Source organism: Ambystoma mexicanum, chromosome 13 (assembly GCF_040938575.1).
Source record: "Ambystoma mexicanum isolate Mex_15411 chromosome 13, UKY_AmexF1_1, whole genome shotgun sequence".
NCBI classification, from domain to species: domain Eukaryota; kingdom Metazoa; phylum Chordata; class Amphibia; order Caudata; family Ambystomatidae; genus Ambystoma; species Ambystoma mexicanum.
Window position 1 is genome coordinate 772,366,951 of NC_090938.1, and position 7,639 is coordinate 772,374,589.

A 7,639-nucleotide genomic window follows, 5' to 3' on the forward strand; every position below is an offset into this window, starting at 1 on the left:
ATTATTTAGAATATACAGGAAATCCCACAATGCAATGCAAGCAGGACATTAGCCTCTGCCCGGGTGCTGGTGCTCCCAGTGACATGTTAGACAACACCAAAGAAGTCATGTTTAGGTGCCTGAGACCCAGAACTGGAATCACATGGGTGCTAGACCCCAGATGAGGTCTTGTTGCATCTGTCCGCTGTCAATGGTGGTCTATATCATGTGGCTAGGCTGAGCAAATAGTGCAGGTCTCATATGCAGCTGCAAAACCAAGCCCTCCGAAGTGGCAAGGATGCTGTTAGGAAGTTCATCGTTAATGTAATATCTTACTGACTTTTCTGTATAAGCCTCATTGTGTGAAACCCCATAAAAACCCTGATGTTTTTGTGCTTGGCGACCATATTTTTGGGACAGTGATACTCTGCCAGTTTCTCTATTTCTGCACAGCTGTATGCAAATACATCCTGTCTCTAGCATTGCTGCCTGGGTTGCAGCTGCATGTGAATATCCTGCCTCTAGCATCGCTGCCTGGGTCGCAGCTGCATGGAAATACATCCTGTCTCTAGCATTGCTGCCTGGGTCGCAGCTGCATGGAAATAAATCCTGCCTCTAGCATCGCTGCCTGGGCTGCAGCTGCATGGGAATACACCCTGCCTCTAGCATTGCTGCCCGGGTCGCAGCTGCATGGGAATACATCCCGCCTCTAGCATCGCTGCCTGGGTCACAGCTGCATGGAAATACATCCTACCCCTATCATTGCTGCCCAGGTCGCTGATGCATGGGAATACATCCTGCCTCTAGCATTGCTGCATGGGTCGCAGCTGCATGGAAATACATCCTGCCTCTTATCATCACTGCCCGGGTCGCATCTGCATGGGAACACATCCTCCCTCTAGCATTTCTGCCCGGGTCGCAGCTGCATTGGAATGCATCCTGCCTCTGGCACTGCTGCCTGGGTCCCAGATGCATGGAAATACATCCTGCCTCTAGCATTGCGGCCTGGGTCGCAGCTGCATGGAAATACATCCTGCCTCTGACATTGCTGCCTGGGTCGCAACTGCATGGAAATACATCCTGCCTCTGGCATTGCTGCCTGGGTCGCAGCTGCATGGAAATAAATCCTGCCTCTAGCATTGCTGCCCGGGACACAGCTGCAGGGAAATGCATCTGCCTCTGGCATTGCTGCCTGGGTCGCAGCTGCATGGGAATACATCCTGCCTCTAGCACTGCTGCTTGGGTCGTAGCTGCAGGGAAATACATCCTGCATCTAGCATTGCTGCCTGGGTCACAGCTGCATGGGAATACATCCTGCCTCTAGCATTGCTGCATGGGTCGCAGCTGCATGGAAATACATCCTGCCTCTTATCATCACTGCCCGGGTCGCATCTGCATGGGAACACATCCTCCCTCTAGCATTTCTGCCCGGGTCGCAGCTGCATTGGAATGCATCCTGCCTCTGGCACTGCTGCCTGGGTTCCAGATGCATGGAAATACATCCTGCCTCTAGCATTGCTGCCTGGGTCGCAGCTGCATGGAAATACATCCTGCCTCTGACATTGCTGCCTGGGTCGCAACTGCATGGAAATACATCCTGCCTCTGGCATTGCTGCCTGGGTCGCAGCTGCATGGAAATAAATCCTGCCTCTAGCATTGCTGCCCGGGACACAGCTGCAGGGAAATGCATCTGCCTCTGGCATTGCTGCCTGGGTCGCAGCTGCATGGGAATACATCCTGCCTCTAGCACTGCTGCTTGGGTCGTAGCTGCAGGGAAATACATCCTGCATCTAGCATTGCTGCCTGGGTCGCAGCTGCATGGAAATACATCCCGCCTCTAGCACTGCTGCCCGGGTCGCAACTGCATGGAAATACATCCTGCCTCTAGCATTGCTGCTCGGGTCACAGCTGCATGGAAATACATCCCGCCTCTAGCATTGTTGCCTGGGTCGCAGCTGCATGGAAATACATCCCACCTCTGGCATTGCTGCCTGGGTTGCAGCTGCATCGGAATACATCCTGCCTCTAGCATTGCTGCCTGGGTCGCAGCTGCATGGGAATACATCCTGCCTCTAGCATTGCTGCCTGGGTCGCAGCTGCATGGAAATGCATCCTGCCTCTAGCATCGCTGCCTAGGTCACAGCTGCATGGGAAAACACCCTGCCTCTAGCATTTCTGCCTGGGTCGCAGCTGCATGGGAATATATCCCGACTCTAGCACCGCTGCCTGGGTCGCAGCTGCATGCAAATACATCCTGCCTCTAGCATTTCTGCCCAGGTTGCTGCTGCATGGGAATACATCCTGCCTCTAGCATCGCTGCATTGGTCGCAGCTGCATGGAAATACATCCTGCCTTTAGCATTTCTGCCCGGGTCGCAGCTGCATGGGAATGAATCCTGCCTCTAGCACTGCTGCCTGGGTCCCAGCTGCATGGAAATACATCCTGCCTCTAGCATTGCTGCCTGGGTCGCAGCTGCATGGAAATGCATCCTGCCTCTAGCATCGCTGCCTAGGTCACAGCTGCATGGGAAAACACCCTGCCTCTAGCATTTCTGCCTGGGTCCCAGCTGCATGGAAATACATCCTGCCTCTAGCATTGCTGCCCGGGTCGCAGCTGCATGGGAATACATCCTGCCTCTGGTATTGTTGCCTGGGTCACAGCTGCATGGCAAGGCATCCTGCCTCTAGCATTGCTGCCTGGGTCGCAGCTGCATGCAAGGCATCCTGCCTCTAGCATTGCTGCCTGGGTCGCAGCTGCATGGCAAGGCATCCTGCCTCTAGCATTGCTGCCTGGGTCCCAGCTGCATGGAAATACATCCTGCCTCTAGCATTGCTGCCTGGGTCGCAGCTGCATGGAAAAACATCCCGCCTCTGGCATTGCTGCCAGGGTCGCAACTGCATGGAAATACATCCCGCCTCTAGCATTGCTGCCTGGGTCGCAGCTGCATGGGAATACATCCAGCCTCTAGCATTGCTGCCTGGGTCGCAGCTGCATGGGAATACATCCTGCCTCCTGCATTGCTGCCTGGGTCGCAGCTGCATGGGAATACTTCCTGCCTCTAGCATTGCTGCCTGGGTCACAGCTGCATGGCAAGGCATCCTGCCTCTAGCATTGCTGCCTGGGTCGCAGCTGCATGCAAGGCATCCTGCCTCTAGCATTGCTGCCTGGGTCGCAGCTGCATGGCAAGGCATCCTGCCTCTAGCATTGATGCCTGGGTCGCAGCTGCATTCAAGGCATCCTGCCTCTAGCATTGCTGCCCGGGTCACAGCTGCATGGCAAGGCATCCTGCCTCTAGCATTGCTGCCTGGGTCGCAGCTGCATGGAAATACATCCTGCCTCTAGCATTGCTGCCTGGGTCGCAGCTGCATGGGAATACATCCTGCCTCTAGCATTGCTGCCTGGGTCGCAGCTGCATGGAAATGCATCCTGCCTCTAGCATCGCTGCCTAGGTCACAGCTGCATGGGAAAACACCCTGCCTCTAGCATTTCTGCCTGGGTCGCAGCTGCATGGGAATATATCCCGACTCTAGCACCGCTGCCTGGGTCGCAGCTGCATGCAAATACATCCTGCCTCTAGCATTTCTGCCCAGGTTGCTGCTGCATGGGAATACATCCTGCCTCTAGCATCGCTGCATTGGTCGCAGCTGCATGGAAATACATCCTGCCTTTAGCATTTCTGCCCGGGTCGCAGCTGCATGGGAATGAATCCTGCCTCTAGCACTGCTGCCTGGGTCCCAGCTGCATGGAAATACATCCTGCCTCTAGCATTGCTGCCTGGGTCGCAGCTGCATGGAAATGCATCCTGCCTCTAGCATCGCTAACTAGGTCACAGCTGCATGGGAAAACACCCTGCCTCTAGCATTTCTGCCTGGGTCGCAGCTGCATGGGAATATATCCCGACTCTAGCACCGCTGCCTGGGTCGCAGCTGCATGCAAATACATCCTGCCTCTAGCATTTCTGCCCAGGTTGCTGCTGCATGGGAATACATCCTGCCTCTAGCATCGCTGCATTGGTCGCAGCTGCATGGAAATACATCCTGCCTTTAGCATTTCTGCCCGGGTCGCAGCTGCATGGGAATGAATCCTGCCTCTAGCACTGCTGCCTGGGTCCCAGCTGCATGGAAATACATCCTGCCTCTAGCATTGCTGCCTGGGTCGCAGCTGCATGGAAAAACATCCCGCCTCTGGCATTGCTGCCAGGGTCGCAACTGCATGGAAATACATCCCGCCTCTAGCATTGCTGCCTGGGTCGCAGCTGCATGGGAATACATTCCGCCTCTAGCATTGCTGACTGGGTCGCAGCTGCATGGAAATGCATCCCGCTTCTAGCATCGCTGCCTGGGTCGCAGCTGCATGGGAATGCATTCTGCCTCTAGCATCGCTGCCTAGGTCGCAGCTGCATGGGAAAACACCCTGCCTCTAGCATTGCTGACTGGGTCGCAGCTGCATGGAAATGCATCCCGCTTCTAGCATCGCTGCCTGGGTCGCAGCTGCATGGAAATACATCCTGCCTCTAGCATCGCTGCCTAGGTCACAGCTGCATGGGAAAACACCCTGCCTCTAGCATTTCTGCCTGGGTCGCAGCTGCATGGGAATACATCCTGCCTCTAGCATCGCTGCCTAGGTCACAGCTGCATGGGAAAACACCCTGCCTCTAGCATTTCTGCCTGGGTCGCAGCTGCATGGGAATATATCCCGACTCTAGCACCGCTGCCTGGGTCGCAGCTGCATGCAAATACATCCTGCCTCTAGCATTGCTGCCCAGGTTGCTGCTGCATGGGAATACATCCTGCCTCTAGCATCGCTGCATGGGTCGCAGCTGCATGGAAATACATCCTACCTTTAGCATTGCTGCCTGGGTCCCAGCTGCATGGAAATACATCCTGCCTCTAGCATTGCTGCCTGGGTCGCAGCTGCATGGAAAAACATCCCGCCTCTGGCATTGCTGCCAGGGTCGCAACTGCATGGAAATACATCCCGCCTCTAGCATTGCTGCCTGGGTCGCAGCTGCATGGGAATACATCCAGCCTCTAGCATTGCTGCCTGGGTCGCAGCTGCATGGGAATACATCCTGCCTCTTGCATTGCTGCCTGGGTCGCAGCTGCATGGGAATACTTCCTGCCTCTAGCATTGCTGCCTGGGTCACAGCTGCATGGCAAGGCATCCTGCCTCTAGCATTGCTGCCTGGGTCGCAGCTGCATGCAAGGCATCCTGCCTCTAGCATTGCTGCCTGGGTCGCAGCTGCATGGCAAGGCATCCTGCCTCTAGCATTGCTGCCTGGGTCGCAGCTGCATGGGAATACATCCTGCCTCTGGCATTGTTGCCTGGGTCACAGCTGCATGGCAAGGCATCCTGCCTCTAGCATTGCTGGCTGGGTCGCAGCTGCATGGAAATACATCCTGCCTCTAGCATTGCTGCCTGGGTCGCAGCTACATGGGAATACATCCTGCCTCTGGCATTGTTGCCTGGGTCACAGCTGCATGGCAAGGCATCCTGCCTCTAGCATTGCTGCCTGGGTCGCAGCTGCATGCAAGGCATCCTGCCTCTAGCATTGCTGCCCGGGTCGCAGCTGCATGGCAAGGCATCCTGCCTCTAGCATTGCTGCCTGGGTCGCAGCTGCATGGAAATACATCCTGCCTCTAGCATTGCTGCCTGGGTCGCAGCTGCATGGGAATACATCCTGCCTCTAGCATTGCTGCCTGGGTCGCAGCTGCATGGAAATACATCCTGCCTCTAGCATTGCTGCCTGGGTTGCAGCTGCATGGGAATACATCCTGCCTCTAGCATTGCTGCCCGGGTCGCAGCTGCATGGCAAGGCATCCTGCCTCTAGCATTGCTGCCTGGGTCGCAGCTGCATGGAAATACATCCTGCCTCTAGCATTGCTGCCTGGGTCGCAGCTGCATGGAAATACACCCTGCCTCTAGCATCACCGCCTGGGTCGCAGCTGCATGGGAATACATCCTGCCTCTGGCATTGTTGCCTGGGTCGCAGCTGCATGGAAATACATCCTGCCTCTAGCATTGCTGCCTGGGTTGCAGCTGCATGGGAATACATCCTGCCTCTAGCATTGCTGCCCGGGTCGCGGCTGCATGGCAAGGCATCCTGCCTCTAGCATTGCTGCCTGGTTCGCAGCTGCATGGAAATACATCCTGCCTCTGGCATTGTTGCCTGGGTCACAGCTGCATGGCAAGGCATCCTGCCTCTAGCATTGCTGCCCGGGTCGCAGCTGCATGGGAAGGCATCCTGCCTCTAGCATTGCTGCCTGGGCCGCAGCTGCATGGGAATACATCCTGCCTCTAGCATTGCTGCCTGGGTCGCAGCTGCATGGCAAGGCATCCTGCCTCTAGCATTGCTGCCTGGGTCGCAGTTGCATGGGAATACATCCGGCCTCTAGCACTGCTGCCTGGGTCGCAGCTGCATGGCAAGGCATCCTGCCTCTAGCATTGCTGCCTGGGTCGCAGCTGCATGGGAATACACCCTGCCTCTAGCATCACTGCCTGGGTCGCAGCTGCATGGCAAGGCATCCTGCCTCTAGCAGTTCTGCCCGGGTCGCCAGCTGCATGCAAGGCATCCTGCCTCTAGCATTGCTGCCCGGGTCGCAGCTGCATGGCAAGGCATCCTGCCTCTAGCATTGCTGCCTGGGTCGCAGCTGCATGGGAATACATCCTGCCTCTAGCACTGCTGCCTGGGTCACAGCTGCATGGCAAGGCATCCTGCCTCTAGCATTGCTGCCTGGGTCACAGCTGCATGGCAAGGCATCCTGCCTCTAGCACTGCTGCCTGGGTCGCAGCTGCATGGAAATACATCCTGCCTCTAGCATTGCTGCCCGGGTCGCAGCTGCATGGAAATACATCCTGCCTCTAGCATTGCTGCCCGGGTCGCAGCTGCATGGGAAGGCATCCTGCCTCTAGCATTGCTGCCTAGGTCACAGCTGCATGGAAATACATCCTGCCTCTAGCATTGCTGCCTGGGTCACAGCTGCATGGCAAGGCATCCTGCCTCTAGCATCACTGCCTGGGTCGCAGCTGCATGGGAATACATCCTGCCTCTGGCATTGTTGCCTGGGTCACAGCTGCATGGGAGGGCATCCTGCCTCTAGCATTGCTGCCTGGGTCGCAGCTGCATGCAAGGCATCCTGCCTCTAGCATTGCTGCCTGGGTCGCAGCTGCATGGAAATACATCCTGCCTCTAGCATCACTGCCTGGGTGGCAGCTGCATGGGAATACATCCTGTCTCTAGCATTGCTGCCCGGGTCGCAGCTGCATGCAAGGCATCCTGCCTCTAGCATTGCTGCCTGGGTCGCAGCTGCATGGAAATACATCCTGCCTCTGGCATTGCTGCCTGGGTCGCTTATTGGATTACCTCGGAAGTGGAATCAGGAAAAACTGTGCAGACCCACAATTTGTGACAACACACCATTTGCACAATAAAGGGGCACAAGATAATGAAGCTAAACATGAGGCAAATGCGTTTCAAGGTGCTATGCAATGTTAAATGCATAACTCTGGACAGTGCTCCGAAGCAGCTCTACAACTCATGGCGCTTGAAAACACACGACAAAAAGAAGACATTATAGGAAAATCCCGATATGGAAAAATGTGCTTGAAAATAATAGGTTGAAACTGCATTTTAAAAGCTTTATGCAGGGGGAACCCCTGG